The sequence below is a fragment of the Pseudopodoces humilis genome, chromosome 29 (genome assembly GCF_049639895.1).
Source record: "Pseudopodoces humilis isolate 2021_Gansu_Grassland_sample_001 chromosome 29, ASM4963989v1, whole genome shotgun sequence".
NCBI classification, from domain to species: Eukaryota; Metazoa; Chordata; class Aves; order Passeriformes; family Paridae; genus Pseudopodoces; species Pseudopodoces humilis.
In genome coordinates this window covers 3,264,296-3,281,096 of record NC_142228.1, presented here as the reverse complement: position 1 = coordinate 3,281,096, position 16,801 = coordinate 3,264,296, and the positions used below count along the sequence as shown (strand labels likewise).

General features: G+C 39.7%; 1 long non-coding RNA gene across 2 annotated transcripts; it reads right to left on the bottom strand.

Moving 5' to 3' along the window:
- Positions 1-1,598: 1,598 nt before the first annotated feature.
- Positions 1,599-16,238, bottom strand: LOC106628628 (uncharacterized). Of its 2 annotated transcripts, XR_015774648.1 has the most exons (4): positions 15,949-16,238; positions 12,935-13,201; positions 8,343-8,444; positions 1,599-5,183 (listed from the first exon to the last, which is right to left on the bottom strand). It is a non-coding gene; the product is annotated as an uncharacterized LOC106628628 (long non-coding RNA). The 2 variants fall into 2 exon arrangements; XR_001332037.2 differs by lacking the exon at positions 8,343-8,444.
- Positions 16,239-16,801: the final 563 nt, after the last annotated feature.

The window sequence follows — 16,801 nt, the reverse complement described above, 5'->3', positions numbered from 1 at the left end:
TGTAATCCTACTCCTGAAACAGTCACCTCCAACCACCACTTTTGCAATTTATGTTGTCAGGAGAGGGATAGGAAATAGTGTTTTGCTCACAGCTGGAAAAATCAAAATATAGGATGTTTCAGAGGTAGACTGCCACATTCTCCTCCACCCCCACACCCATGTGGGTTCTTTTCAGACAGAGAATTTGGGATTGTTTATTTATTTAATTATTTTCCCAATCACCCTCTGTTTTGTTAACCTCTAATATAGATGTGCATAATCTGAGAGGAGGTAGCATCCCTAACTGTAGGTTTCAGAAAGTGTCTGTAGGAAATTTGAGTTTCTCTTTTACACAAAATTATATACTTTCAGTTCTTTTCAAAGAATGGACAGTGACCTGCTGTGTGCTCCTTCTACAAAAGCATTAGATAATTTTACTTTGAAATCATAAATTCTTCAAACAAGAGTCAATGTCTGCAGTGTCATTTTTGCAATAAAACAGCACAACTGTGCATCTTTTAGGTGCTGCTGAGGTCTAAATAGTAACAGGTCACTGCTTTTACCTTCCCTTGGCAGGAGCCAGCTGCTGTCAGAACTAGCAATGCCATAATGGACAGACCTCAGAAAAGCAATCAAATCACTTTTTTCAGACAGAATTCATGATTTCTCCAATTCTGCTTTCCCACTCTGCCCATTTTTATTCCCAACAATTTGTGTAGACTGTGGCACATTCTCTACAATACACTCACTGGCTTAAAATAGTCACTGTGCTTATTTCATTTCTTTTTCTGGCAAAAATACAATTCTGCTATTATTCAGTGAAAAATAAACCCACCAGCAGAAGAAGGACCCTGCTGGTATCCACAAGGCCCCAAAGATTTTGCACAAGGTTCATCTTTTTAATTAGAAATTTCTCAATAAAGAGAATAACTTTGTCCAATGAAGTCCTAGGCCCAGAATACACATCACATGTGTGTTCTGCAAGTGTGGTTGAGAAAGTCAGCATTGTGAAATACGGACAGAATAAACATGTGTTTTTTTAGCCATATGACATCAACTTATAATTAGCTTGTTTCACTCAAATTAGTGCAGCATATGGGCACACAGAACAACTTTTCTATAATAAACAGCCTTGAAAGCCTTAAATTATCACATAACATTATTTATATGTAGCTGGAGTTTGGATTGAGCATGCTGTGCAGCTGTAACCTGAAATTTGATAAAATGGAACTCCCCTTGACAGGCCAGTAATGGAAGTCCACTTCTAAAATAACTCAGCATTTAAAATAAAGCCAGCACAAATTGCAGAACTTGCAGCACATGCAGCCAATGTAATTTAGTTACACAAAACAGTGCAGCTGCTCTCCTTGCAGTCCTAGAGCCATCAAAGGACAATTCAAGTCCAAGTTTTTTCAAGGGATTGATATTTTTCTTCCCAGAATTGTGGAAACAGTTTTTATCACTGAATGTTGGAGAGTCAAGCAGCAGAGTTCCATGGACAAGGCTCATGATGCCTTGTTGTCATTTCACTAAATTGGGAATATGGGGCTTTGCTGCATTTTTTTATATTATTCACCAAAATGAATTTTACTCTGGGCAGAGTAAAACAAACACAGTGTGTCTGAAGAGCAAAGGGGGGAAGTAATGCTGATTCTTCTGTCTCTGTAAACCATTTCTCATGCTGCATCCTGAACTTTCTTTCAATCCTAAAAGCTTTCACTGTTCTTCTATGAGAACAAGTTCTCACTATAAAAAGAGGACAATAAAACTAATCAGTAAAACCTGAATAGAGGTAAAACTCATCAGCACATGCCCTGCTAATTCTGCAACATAACAAACACAAAGAGAGCCTTTAAAACACTTCACCCTTACCACATCCCAGTGTACAGATAACTGAACACTTCCAGGGATGGGGCAGCCACAGTTTTTCTGGGCAACCTGTTCCAATGCCTCACCACCCTCACAGTAAAGAATTTCTTCCTAAAATCTAACCCTCTTCCAGTTTAAAACCACTGTCCCTCCATCTGTCCCCTGACTCCCTGATGCAGAGGGCTGCCCATGTTTCCTGTAGACCCTATTTAGGTGTTGGAAGTCTGCTCTAAGTTCTTCTGGAGCCATAAACACCCATTTTAACCCTCCCAGGTGAGGCAGTGTGTGATGTGCCCCATATTGGCCACTCAGATTACAACTGATACCAGTGGGCCTGTCATGACACCTGGGAACTCTCACTTTAGATAGAAATTGGGAATTTTCTTATGAACTTGAGAACACATTGGTCTGTTCATGGTGTCCACAAGGCTAATACCATCATTTTCATCTCGGAGTAACCCCAAATCCTTGACTGAGTCCTGAGTCCCAAATCCTTGACTGAGTTACAAATCCAAAGTCATGCATCTCCCCCCTGAAGACTCCCACATCAGGCTGTTGGAGCATTAGCCCTAAGGCTCAAGCTTTCTAGTTCATGTCTTTCCAGGCAATTTAAATATACTCTCAGACCAAGGAATAACAGGGCATTTATTTCATGGTTATCAAGCCCCTAAATTAAACAGACATCATTATCACTCCACCAACAATTTAATGCTTGCAGCATGAGTTTATTTCAATTAAGAAAACAACTCAGCTCTGGCTAAATAAATAAGTGATGTCATTCTTCATTCAGGCCTCCAGATTCTTTGGTGTAAAAACTTCCCTTAGGAGAGGTTTTGGGACACGGTGGCTCCTCTGAGACTATTTACATCTCTCAATTTCTCTAATCTCTTCTTCCTTCCTTCCTCCCGTCTATTTCCTTCCCTTTCACTAAAAACTGGCCAGTATTTAACTCTAATGCTTCCAGTCTGCCCAACATGCTTTTAGAATTGGGTGGTTGTTGGTTTCTTGTTTTGTTGGGGTTTTTTTATAACCAGAAATAAGGCTTAATTTAAGGTAATTACTTTCCCATTTGGAGAGTTTTGCTATTTGCAGGGCCTTATTTTTTTCCCTAGTCAAATTAGCAGGAGAAGTTAGTTTTAAAAGTGATAGTTTTCTCCTAAAATTGTTCTTGAGATTAAGGGTAGCGCTCAAAACCCAAAACTTCTCACTCATGTTGAATTTCTGCATGTCTAGAAACAAAAGTAGTGCTATCAGGAAATTATTGAGGGGAGGAAGAGGACAAACAACAGCATAGACTTCCAGTGAAAATATGTGTGTATTTAAGCCTGATCACCAATTAGTATGGGCTTCCAAATAAATTAATCTTCAAATCAGAGAGGTGGCCAGACTCCTTCTAGGAGTTAAAAATGGGCCAATTGGAAAAGATACTTTTCTCTAGAACTGTTTCTTTTCAGTAATATCTCTAATATGTCATTGAGAAGTCAGAAACAGTCATAAGGATTGAACTTGCACTTGCAGTGGAACAACAGGACTTTGTGGAATGAAAAGTGTTAATAAATGCAAATATTCAATGGAGCATTGTCCACTGATAGGAGTAAGTGAATAGGACATCCTTAGTGGGAAAACTGGCATAATTTCAGAATCCAAGCATCACACCCTCAGACAGATCCCTTTCTTCTGTTTGGAGTGTTGTCTGTCTAACTTGTAAGGATTTTAACTAGTTCTTCATTATTTTGGGGGTTTGGAACCTCAAAGGGGCCATTGGATGTGTGCAACTGGTTTGTAGCACAGTCTGAGCTGGCAGTTTGCATGTGAGCAATAAACTCAGCCCACATCCAATTTACTTTTAAGCTACACAGCCCTCAAATCTGTAATTCTGGTCTGGTCAGCAGTGCCATCACCCTGTATTTACTGAAAAACACCACTATTATTTTGAAGTATGTGTTACATATAGACATGCCAATGGACCTTGAATTTACAAACAGTGGAAATATAAATTCTAATATATATTTAGAGTGTAGATAGAATGGCACAGGCCAAAGGGCATTCATTAAAACATTTTTTATGGGTGGTCTTTAGGGAAATGACAGTTATGGCAAAATTTATTTGGACCTGGCTCTTCAGGGAGACCTCACACACAAGTCTGGTGAAAGGCTGGTCCAGAAAAAAAACTTTAAAAAATCCCCCAAAAAAACCCCAAAAACATAACTAAGAGGAAAGTCATGCCCAAGAGATAACTACAACTGATATGGATTTCTGTGCAGCTGTACTGATTTTTGATATCTGGCTCCTAAGACAGTATTTAAAGGACAATCACCCAGATTGCATTTCTGTAGTTTAAAAAAAGATCTTCTATGTAAGAAAGGCCAAAAAAGCCATACTAATCAGTCAGAATAAAAACATTTAGCAGTAATTACAGAGGGATTGTTCACATCTGCAGCCCATGGCAATTAAAAATTAGTAAATTTTCAAAAATTTTACTCTGAGTTACTGGGCAGTATACAGACACACTTAGCTCCAAGTAGCACATACATAAATGATATGGATGTGAAAGAAATAAATAGAAGTAGAATATAGTAAATGTATTGCAATTGTGTAGCAATGTGTTTGTTAAGGAAGAAAAGCAGATAGAATATTAGCAAGGCAAATCAGAAAAGTTTAAATGGATCTGAATTACTAAGTCCATTTTGTTTGACTGACCAAACCCTTGAGTCCTGTGCATGCTTGGTTTTGCATCTTAAATTACAATAACTGGCAAGAAAAAAAATTGGGTTTTGTCTTTGATCCTCAGTTAAAGCAGACTGAGAAAATCCCTTCATAATTGGTTAATAGTTCATGGGGCTAAAATTGTTGTTGTAGCACAATCTGTGGGAACAACACAGGAGAAACATTTCCTGCAGAAAGAATGCTGAAGTTTAATTACTACACATCACATGAGGGAGAATTTCAATTTTTAGGGCCCTGTGTTCAGGCAGTTACTAGGTAGCCAGCTTGTAGTGGAATATTGATGCTTTAGTCTAATCTCTGCTGTGCCAGAGAACAGTGGAGGGGCCTCATTCTCATGATGGGGTAGGAGGAATGCTACACATTTCTTAGGTCTTATCATCATGTACATTGCTATGCCAGGCAGTTTAATTAATAACTGTCGACATCTTGTCATTTATCATTACCCAAACAGGAGGGAAGGACCCTTCCATGTGCATGCTGTACAAATAAATTAAAGTTGTCTCCCCCAGTCTCACGGGTTTGCTGCTGTCACTCACTCGTGTTGTCCTTCCTGCAGTTCAAAGAATTGCATCTTATCTTGCTCCCAGGACTGGGCAGCTATTTATGTCCTGTAAAACAAAAGCACATGCAAGCCTGGTGGATAATCAACCAGCAATATTGCTGGGGAGAATTAAATTATTGAGTTCACCAGAAAACATTTACCACTACATTTTAAATGTACAACAAGGAAGACTCTTCCATGAGCAAAGAAATGTGGAAACACTGCAGTCAGATCATGATGTCAAAATAAGCTTTTTCACTGACTTCAAAGGTCATCAGAGCAATTTCTTATTTTCATATAACAAAGCTAAATACTAACTAGTCCAGTGTAAGTAAATTGCTCATCTTTCTTTGAAATCACATGCAGCATGTAGGAACACTCAGAATGGCTCTGGGTACTATGCAATATTTTGTTTCCAACAGTCAAGCCTAAAAATCTTCCTCTCTGTGAATGCTTTGATTCTTAATAGCAATTTGCAGGAAAAAACAATTCCAACTGAAATGAAAGATGTAGTGTGATAGAGACACTTCCAAACACAATCCATTTTTGGTAAATAAAAATAAAAAGTTTATTAGACGTACTCTTTCGTCAGGGACACAGCATGCCAGGAACTGCACACAGGGAAACAGGAGCCCACAGATATTATTATTTAAATTATTTAAGTTTAAAAAAAAAACCCAAACTGAACTCTATTTACTCTGTACAATACACTGAATTGTGAGAAATTTTCATGTCAGTTTGTGATTGCAGACAGAGCTCCCTGTGTCTGTCCAAGACAAATGATGGAGCATCTCTGTGTTCACTCTGCAGGCACCTCTGGCTGACGGATGGAGCTGCCTCATGCGCGGCCCTTGAAGGGCAGCAGGAAGGGATGGACTCCTGCAGGGACTGCCAGAACCTCCCAGGCAGAAGAAGGCTGCTGGCTGCCTTTAAAGAATCATATTAATCTGCAGCTCTCTAAGGCATTTGTTAAAGCCACCAGGATGATTCAGGGCACACTTTGATCAGGAAAACAGTTAAGACAATTGTGGCATATGGCAGTGTGACCCTGTAAGGTGTCCCAGCTCTGTCCCTTAGACTGACCCTACGTGCAGGAGAGCTGCTGCAGCACTGGGAAATATCTCTTTCAAATTTCATGAAGAGAAGACATGCACAAACACCAACACACAGATAAGTGCAAACAAGAAAACAGTGCACCAGAGCTTGTGAGATCCTCTTGTATAAAATGTCCCAGGGACAAAAAGCAACAGGCATGAGATGGACCACAGGAAAGAGACCTTTCACGTGGCAGCCTGAGCAGAAGCCCATGGCAGACCTAAGGCTCAGGTGTCAAAGAGCTGAACTGTGAGTGCATTTTAATAATGAGAGATGTGGTAATTCTGGCCCCTTCTGGCTGCAGTAAATTGCTCTGTTTGGCTGGAGCCAAGCTGAAATAGCACGTTGGGCATGCATCAGGAAATTACCTCAGAATATACGGAGCCTCAGGCTCTAGGTGATAAGTAAGGACCCAACAAATTAATCTCATCATCTGCATTCATCTTTGGATGCTGCTCTGTGCCAGGCCACAGTGTGTGGGCTGGGACCTATTTTTTTTCATTTGTCTAACTTAAATTGGTAGTTTGAGTTACTATGATACAAATGTTCTATTCTGTGCTGTCTGCATGGTAGATTGTTCTTACTGAAATAGGAAGAATTATCATGTCATATTTTACAGCCATGAGGACAAATTATTATGAGCCTTCTTTTGTCAACATAAATTATGCAAGTCTGGTGAAGGGAATTTATGGACATCCTCAGTCTATTTTCCTTTAATGGCAAGTATTTTTGTTAATAACTGTAATTTAATTATTTATTATGCCATTCAGAATCCACTCACTTCTACAGCCTATCCCTGAATTGCATTCCTCACTGTATTATTAAGGCCTTTCAAGATCAAAAATCACATCTAAGTGAAATGGAAAAAAAGAGTTGCCTTAGACTCATGACTGGAACTTAGGTATTCTTTTTAAAAAACAAAAGAAAGAAAAAAACCCCCACATTTCTTCACATTACTTTATAGAGAACAATCCACCCTTCATTTCAAATAATACATTTCTTTTTCCAAAATATGTCAGTAAATTTTACTGTCCTCTGTATGCTTCAGTGGCAGAAAGAACAGAATCATTACGACTATCCCTTTTATCCCTGACACATACAGTGACTCTATTGCAGACAGAAGGAGGATGGGCAAACCCTTCTTTTCCCTGTATTCTATATTTCTTGTGTTCATTTTAGAGATAGCAAATGGAGGATTTGGGTGTTTTCTCCAAACCTATTATTTATCCTGAAAACTTAATTCTTTAAGGCACAGGAAGACCAATTTGTGTGCATTTTTTAGACTCTGAGAAATTAATGAATATGTGCTCAAGACACAAAGACCCCATAGATTACTGTGAGAAATAATCCTTTTACTGAAATATCAGTCCTTAATGATTACTTTCTAATCCTTGGCACATGATAAAAATCATTACAATAAACAGGGGAGAATATATGTAATACATTTCATTTTCTAGCTCTTTCTCTTTGTTTTGCAAACAGTAGCTAACAATCTATTTAGTAACTCATCCCTGAATGGTGGTTACACATGACAGGTGCACCAAAAGTTAATTTTCTGTTTGTCTCTACTTTCTAGAAAAGGGGAAATTACTCCTCTTAAAAAAAAAGATTAAATCTAAGGCATGCACAGTGGGAGTACAAGTGCTTTTTACTGGTACAAACACATGAACATTTCTATTGTAAGACTCTATTTGTTTAGTTTCTTCTACCCTTTATATTTGGTAATAGATTTTTACTCCACAAAACTATTGAATCAAATGCCTCTCAAATAAGAACACCCTGCTGGTATAAGCCCAGGGAAGGAGGCTTCCAGGCAAAAGTCTGTGGCAGATGACACAGAAGAAAAAAAGGGGTTTTCTTGTGCCAGTGCTGTATTGCAGGAGAGAGAGTTTGTGGCAGAATTCTGTCTGAAACATCCCTCAATATCTTACTCTGGTATGAAAGCCACAGTGTCTGTATAGCTCTGCTTTGGACAAATACAGAATTTCCTGCCTTCCACACTGAGCTGGAGTCCTTAGATATGCTAACTGCCTAAGAAGAAACAGTAGCAGAGAGCAAATTCCAAAAGAGAAAGACTCTGTGCAGCATTAACTCTGTTGAAAACCTAGGAGATTGGAAAATGTACCATTACCTATCATAATTCAGGCAAAACTCCAACCTCACAGTCATCTGAAGGCCTAGGACTGACTCCTGTGGTTAGAAGATGATCTTTGGAGAGAGGCAATTCTCACTCCTGCAAACACAGATCCAAAGTTGGTCAAGGTATGAGAACTTACAAACAGAAGATGATTTTTTCTTTGCTTCTATGGTTAGAAGAAGTTTAACATTTTAAACTAGGGACAATTCTTCATGTTCTAAAAGAAATTCAATGTGTTCATGCATATTTGGATGGTTAAACAAATTGGAGCATAAAATGTTCACTATTTCTGTACACTGTGTGAGGCAAAGCTACGAACTTAAAAGTTTATTTTTAAAGTGGCCCTTAAAATCTATACTAGGATTTAGTCCATGATCTCCTACTGATGATACATAAACCCAACTGATTTCTAGATGGCCTTCCAGTGTTAAAGTGATAATGAAGGGGGATAGTTATTCCATCTCTGAAAGTCCAAAGCTCTGTGGCACAGATTTCTACACATTGGCTACAAGGCCAGAGACAAATGCATTTTTTTAAGGAAAGAGGAGAGAGAAGGTCAGAAACTGATTTATTCCTTAGCCTGTACAAGAGCATAACACTTCAAAATTGTCACTGAAATAATGACTGCAGCTATAGGGACTAGAATTCAAATATTAGGAAAATAAGTTTGTTTTCTAATTCTCTGGGCAAGGGAAGAATTCAGGCTTAGCTTATGCTTGCTACCCTTTTGTTTACACTTCTGTTTGCTGAAATACCTTGCACCAGCCTTGTACTGGTGTGTCTTGGTCATCTGCCAGTCACCCACTGGGGTCACCATGACATCTCAGAAAACACCAAGCTGGTGAATTCACAAAGTTTGCTCCTTGCTCCAGGATCATGTTGGTAGAACACTCTATCCTCTGCATTGTTCCTCCTGTTGGCTCAGCTCCTGGGAGGGGACCAGGAGAGCCAGAGGCTGGGGACACTCCCTCAGGGCTGCTTCTCTTGAGTGACAACCCAGCCAGTTTGGCTTCAGCAAAAATTCCTGCCTTCAAACCCTAATTACTGTGCTGGCACAGCACTCTGAGTGGTTTTTCTAATTGTTTGTATTTATTTGCAAAGTCTCTACTGCACAGGGTCCTATGATAAATATAATTCCACTCATGGCTAATTCGATGCTTTTTTGGGGGTAGAAGGGAGAGTAATTTCATGGTAAACCATAATTACTAGTACAAGAACTACCTTAATTACCAGTCCAATCTGAGGGAGTAGCTGAGGCTTGAATCAGCCTAATTAAAATTCTACTTGTTCATAATAAATAAGTGGTAATTACTAATTAGGCCTAGCCTACAGTATTCTAAAAGCGTGAATTTAATGTCAGTTTGGTTTAATTTTGGCCATTTCCTACTTGCTCTGGAATGACAGCCCAGCACAGAACTGAACAGAGCAGATATCTGAGGCCTTTAAGTCTTCTCCTGCTGTTGGCTTATAGTGGCAGAACAGACAACTTGATAAGACAATTTATCACTGTTGAGTGCTGAGCTCCTGAATATATAATTCCAGCTGTAGATGTAACACAGACACCTCCAGCTATATGGTGGAAATCGTGGGAAAATCCTTTTAGCTTTCAGGTCCCTGTTTCCCACCTTTTCTGATGAAGCCACATTCATTTGCATGTTAAAAATGTCTTATGATTTGGGTCATTCATGCCTAGAAACCAGGGTTTCTGATTGCTGCCAAATAAAAAAGAGGAATATTATTACAATATCCTGATAGCTTGGCTCCAGCTGTTTATCAAATATGTATTTAATCACAAGCATAAATCACATTCTGCCTGCAAGGAGGCTGAAAGGAGCAGCCTCTCCTCCCAGGCACCAGGGACAGGACAGCAGGACATAGCCTTAAGCTGCACCAGGGGAGGTCTAGGCTGGACATGAGGGAGAATTTCTTCACAGAAAGAGTGATTAGACCTTGGAAGCCCAGGGATGTGGTGGAATCACCATCCCTGGATGTGTTTAAGGAAGGCCTGGACGTGGCACTCTGCTGTGCTTTAGCTGATGAGGTGCTGTTGGGTCCCAGGCTGGACTCAGAGGCCTTTTCCGCCCTCACTGATTCTGTGCTAGCAGAAGTGTATCTCCCACTCTTCTTCCCACATTTTACTGACCTACAGAACTGAGATACTTCTACAGGCCTGAAACAACACCAGCAAACATAAACAAAGCATCATAAAAGTATTTCTTCCATGGTTTCCCCTCTTATTTTTTTTCTAAGAACTCACTAGCTGCTAATGGGAATATTATGTTAGACCTACAAACACATTCTAACTTGTGGTTGATGCATATGTTCAGCAGATTTGACAATAAGAACATTATAGTAATAAAAATTCAGTCAAAGATTTTTCATTTCCAGTGAACCTTACCAGTCTACTGACCTTTACCACTAATGGGGAACTGAGGATTTGTTAATTACAGCATGCACAGGTGCAGCAGCTTTGTATCTTAAAGAGTCCCCTAAAAAACATGGGTAAGAAGCAACAGTGGGAATCAGAAAAGGAATCCTGTGGCATCAACCTGATCTTGCAGGGCTCTCTCTGATGAGTGAGGGTGATGTTAACCAGCCAGACTGACTGGCCAAGAGACAAATATCCAACTCAAACCCAAATGCCAGGGTGTTTCAATCTGTCAGGAGCCCCATATCCTCCTAGCTACAGCTGGTCACAGTGTCATACAGACTTTGGAATCGGTAGCTCCTCTTTACCCCATTTTTAGCTCTTTTCCTTTTTATTTTTTTTTTTCAATTTTGAGTCCTTCAGAAATAAATAGAATTCCTTGGGTTTTTGGGGTTTTTTTTTTAGATCTGCTTCTGTTCTCATAGCTTCTGGGCAAATACTTCCTTATTTGCTAGAGGGCTTAAGGCCCTGGGAACCCAGCAAGGGGCAAGTGGAGGAACTGCTCACACTCTTTCTTACCAAGCTAAAAATCACTTTTTCTATCAATCAAACCCTACATGAGGCCTCCTCCAACTTACAGGCTCCTCACCTTTGTGCCATGATCCTGCCAGTCACTGTCATGGCAACCACAGAGACCATTCCAGCTGAAGAAACTGCTAATTTCTGGGGGGAGCCACTTGCTTGATACTTTAAAAAATAAAACATCCACTAGAAAAAATTTACCTTTTTTTTGTTTGTTTGTTTGTTTTTAATCATGCATGGAACTAAAAAGAACTCAAGAAAATGTGAAAATCAAATTTTTTCTCCATAAACCATAACTGTTGCATCCTGAGTCACAGCAGGAACCATGGTGCCTCATTGTCTTTGAGCACCAAACCACAGGAGTGACTGTCACAGTCACCTTCTAGCACAGAATTCTGTTCCTCACACACATTTCTCCCACAATAGCAACAGCCCAATGACCAGAGGAAAATTAACATCTCCCCTTACCCCCAGACAACAATCTGGCAAAAACACTTCTAATTTGCTGCAGGGCCCTGCGTTGTATAAGTTATAAAATAAAACCAAATGAGGAAAGAGCCACAAGGCAAGGACTACAACCAGGGAGAGGGGAAGCATAAATTCAGCAAACCTTGGGAGAGCCTTGTCCCTGCACCCAAAGGCCCCACAAGACTCAGGGAGTCTGGATCTGCCCCCACTCCTGAGCTTGTTCTATCACAAAAAGGAGTCTTCAAAATTCTCTTTTCATAAATCCTGAGTTGTCCTGTCTGAAGCCAGGATTTCCCTCCTCCTCTGCCATTAGCTGCAGTGTGGGGTGTCTGACCTCGTGTGCTCCTGTTAGTTCTACACCTCAGCATTGGTCTTTCCTACAAGAACAGCTGGGAATTCATCAACAGCTCCCTGTGCCCAGGCGTGGGCTTCCTTCACACAAAGGGGCTCCTCGCTGGTTTTTCTTGCCCCTCAGCTGGAAGCTCCATCATGAAGGTTGGGCAAGCAAATCCTGCCCAAGGGGCTGTGGAACAGACTGTGGAAAATCCATGGAAATTCACAGATTCACCAAGCAATGGACAGGTGATGCAATTCAGGTGTTTTTTGTTTTGGTTTGCTTTTTTAAATTATTTTTTATGTAAACCAAAAGAATAATGGAGGTCCTTGAGAAAGCATCTTCACACTTTTAGCCTTTTACTATTTTATTTTATTTTATTTTATTTTATTTTATTTTATTTTATTTTATTTTATTTTATTTTATTTTATTTTATTTTATTTTATTTTATTTTTTTATTTCTAAGTGGAAGGAGGGGAGGGGAAGGCACTGTTTTCTTTATACCTCACTAGGACACAACTTCCCAGTTTTTTCTTTAGCCAGAATTGCAGGGAGACATCTCCACCTCGTGGTGTGAAAACAAAGTACCCTTTGAAAATTTCTAAATTGCTATTTCATGCAAAGGCAGCAGGCTAAAATGATTTCTGTAAATTATTTTCCAAAGCAAACTGTGCTCATGAGCAGCACACTTACACAAAAATTCAGGGAGGAAAAAGTTTTATAGACTATTGGCTACATATAAACCAAGGAGTTTATATATGATAATGAATGATTATCATATATAAGGTGATATGATGATGAATCATGTAACATGAGGATGCTGCATTCACTTACCTTTTCTGTATGCAAAGATCCATATGCTGCACATCAGGAACAGTTTTCTGTAGCCTTGGAACCTCGTGGAGGACAGATCATCAGGCAATGCAGCAATGAAAATTTGGTTCAAGGCTTAGGCTACAAACACCTCGAGGGAGGCCAGCACATAACCTCTGCTCTCAAAACCTCCATCCCTCAGGACCTCTATTTCCAGGACAGAAGCTGACAGTAAATTCACTTTTCATGGGCTGCATATCTTACAGTGTTCCAAAACCAGTGAAATTCCTGCAATGAAAAGAAAACCATAGTTACATTGCATTTAAAAATGTACCAATAGAGGGAGATACTCCACCATAACAATTAGTTCCTTCACAGCAGAACTTCCTGGAAAAGAGAATTTCAACTGAACAGAAACAGGTCGTTGTTGTTCTAGTTCTAAGGTGTAATGCAACACAATGTGTTCTGTGATTTCAGAATTCCCTAAGAAAATGGCACCTGACTGAACTTTAATTACTAGACAGAATCACATAGGACACTTTTTATACTGGAATTTACTCTGATCTCTTCAAAACATTATGTGACTACATTTCACATAATAATAACTTAATGAATGTTTTTATAATTTAGGCAAAAAAAAAAAAATCCTTTACAGTCAACAATTCTGGCTCCTCTAAAAATCCTTTACAAAATTTTCATTTAATTGCCTTTAATTAAACTAGCTCCACTGAAGGAGATCAAAGAGCACAATGGTAAAGGCACTGGCAAAGGGTGATCTCAAAAGAAGTAGTGCAGACCTCTTGGCACTGAAGAAATGTAGAAGTTTTTCACTTGTCAGATAATCCTACAAACTTATTTATTAGAATCTCCAGAAACATATGGGATTCTTAATACAGCAAAAATTCAAAATGAAAATGTTGCATTCTGATCTGCCTCAAAATATATGAACCACAAGCTGAATTCTAAGTGTAGATTTGCTAATCTATATCCACAAAAAATGGTTTAAAAGGCTGAGTGTTCTGTTCCCCTCTGTTCCTTGGGGATGCATGATTCCTGTTTCATGTCATCTGATGAAAAGAACAGAGAAGTTTTGCAACCTGCCAAAAGCTGAGCTAATTTTGTGTTTTTCAAACTATTTGCCAGTCAAACTCTGTGTTCCTTTGCTGAACTTACAAAATATTCTTGCTTCAAGAGAAAGTTTCTGCTGCCTTGGGCCTTGTTAAGGACATTCAGCTCTCCATGAAATAGCTACAATAGCATGCATAACATAAAGACAGGAGTCATTAAAAAAAAAGATGATTTATCAAAATTTTTGGCAAATGGTCTTTCCTGTCTTAAGGATTAATGCTGTAGCTGAGACACTACTTCCTTTTATGACCTTTCAAGGGAGGGATATTCCTCATCTTTACACGGTACTGGGCCTCAAATCCACAAAAAGAACTTCAAGAGGAGAGACAAGGAAGGAATACAGAAGTTGTGTCTAGACTTGCAAGCCAAGATCTTTGCTCCTTTAGCACACAGCTGCTGAAAAAACAGAACATGCTTTGCTTCCTGTAATTGTTAAATTTCACTCAATATTATAAATATGTTTCTATTTGCATTCATACTCACTTTTTAATAGTAGAGAGAAACCAAGAGACAATGTTTTAAACAAATAGTGTAAAAAAAATCCCAATTAAGTAGGAAGATAGCCAAGGTACATGAAAAACATGTATGCTTCTACCCATCATAGAATTTATTGTGTCTAATTTCCCAATTTCAATGATTTGAAACCTTTTGATTTTTTGCTTTGGTTTGGTTTTTTTTAGGGTTTCATGTCAATTTTTTAGGAACAAAACATTATGTAACATTACAGCAGCTTCCAGCTAGTATTTTTTTCTTTTATTATTTCTGCAAACTTAAAGCTGACCCCCTCTTTCTTCTGCTTTTTGCTTCTACTGCTCTCTGTCCTAAGATAAATTATCATGTAAGTGTCTCTTACACTTCTTGATGTTTCCTCTACCTGAATCAGGATTTCTCTTTTTTTTTTCTTCACTACTGTGAAGCCATCATATTTAATTAATCCCGGAAATATTGACTTAGTGCTAAGGGAAACATTATCATTAAATTAGAAATGCTGCTGGTGGTGATGCCAGCTCCCCAGCTGCAGAGCAAGGCAGACACTCCGGCTCAGCACGTTTTAGGTAAAAGTCTTCGGAGCCAAAAGCATTATTTACTCACTTAATTTCAGATATTCATTATATGACTGCAGATGGAGGAGCTGGTTGTTTGGCATCTTCTCTTCAATACTATTTCTCTGACATTACATATAAATTTGTGCTTCAAAATTCCCTACAAATTGACTGAAAACTTCTTCTTAGAAGTTTAGGGAGAAGAGAGATAAAGGTATCATACAACTGTGATATCACTGTTACAAAACAGCCACTTTTAAATTTATTTATTTTTAAGAAGGAACACAGACTTCCTCTCTAAATATTCTCCTTCAAATTATCAAAAAATTAATACTGATTTCCTGCAAATACAGGCCTTTTAAACTCGACTAATCTGTCATATGAAACTACATCAAAATGCAAGTTAACACTTCATGACATTTTGTGCAATATCTGATGTCTTTCAATAGTATTCTTTAATCACGTGGCTCTTTACCTTTCGTTGGTAGGAGATAAATTTTCCTGCCTCTATTACTCTAAGCTTTACACTTCTTATATTCTTTTATTCTTCCAGAAAGGCTGAGAACACTATTGAAATGTTCAATATGACAGATGCTTGGCAGTTCCTCCCCAGCTCTCCCAGTGCTGGAGCTCTCCCTTCTCCCCTCTCTCCTCTCTCCCTTCTCCCTTCTCCCCTTCTCCCTTCTCTCCTCTCCTCCACAGGTTCTTGCTGTGGTTGTCCTTGTCCCTTCTCCAGCTCTCCTGCCCTCTGCTGTGTCTGCTCCTCACCTGCGGAGATCCCAGAATGGACAGATAAAAACCTCCAAGATAAATCTCTGTCTCCCAGCCTTCAGCTGCTTACGGCAGCGCCCCTCACAAACCCACCTCCATCCGTGCCATTTTTCCCATGCGTTTTTCAGTGCTTGACCGCAGAGATGTTGATTTTACGAAGGTTAAAGGTGGCTGCCTCAGCCAACAAACGGGGTTTAGCGGGAGGGGATGGCTGCTGTTGTTTCAGGAGTGAAGTGTCACGAAGGTGCCGCGGCCCCCGCTGAGGCGCGAGTGACAGCGGCAGCTGCCCGGGCTGCGGAGCCCCGCGGGACCGCAGGGTTCCCACGTCGGGAAAGGCCACCCCGGTCCTTTTCCCACAGCTGAAGCTGCAGGAACAGCGGGGAGAGCTCCCTTAGAAATCGGGGGCCGAGCAGCCTAAACTGGAACTGGATGTGCGGGGGCTCAGGCAGGCCCTGCTCGGGCCTGAGGGGATTCCTGGCTGCAGGCCGAAAGCTGATCCTGACCCCGGTGAGCCTGAGGGACAATCCTGCTTTCTCTTCTATCCCTGCAAGGACAAATGTCTGCTGATCAAATAGATCTTTTTCTAGACTGAAAACCAGACTTAGTCTGAATTCACACAAACACCGAGTAACTCCTATAAGTGAAGTGTTATACATATGACAACACACACACAGAATATAAATTAAATATTCTGCATTGGCAAAACCTTCTGGACTCTGACTTAGATTCTGCCAGTGCCTGAGACATTTGCAGCATTCACAAATTCATCATAGCCTGGCCTTTCAGAAAAAGAGCAGTCTGAGAGTCTTCCTCCTGCCTGTGAATATGAAATGTTTTTAAATGTTTACTGTTTAATGCAACAGAGCAACAGATTTAAGTATTTAGGTGAGTTCTTCCTAGAGAATGAATTAGCTATCAGATATTGAATATTCTGCATGAAAAATTA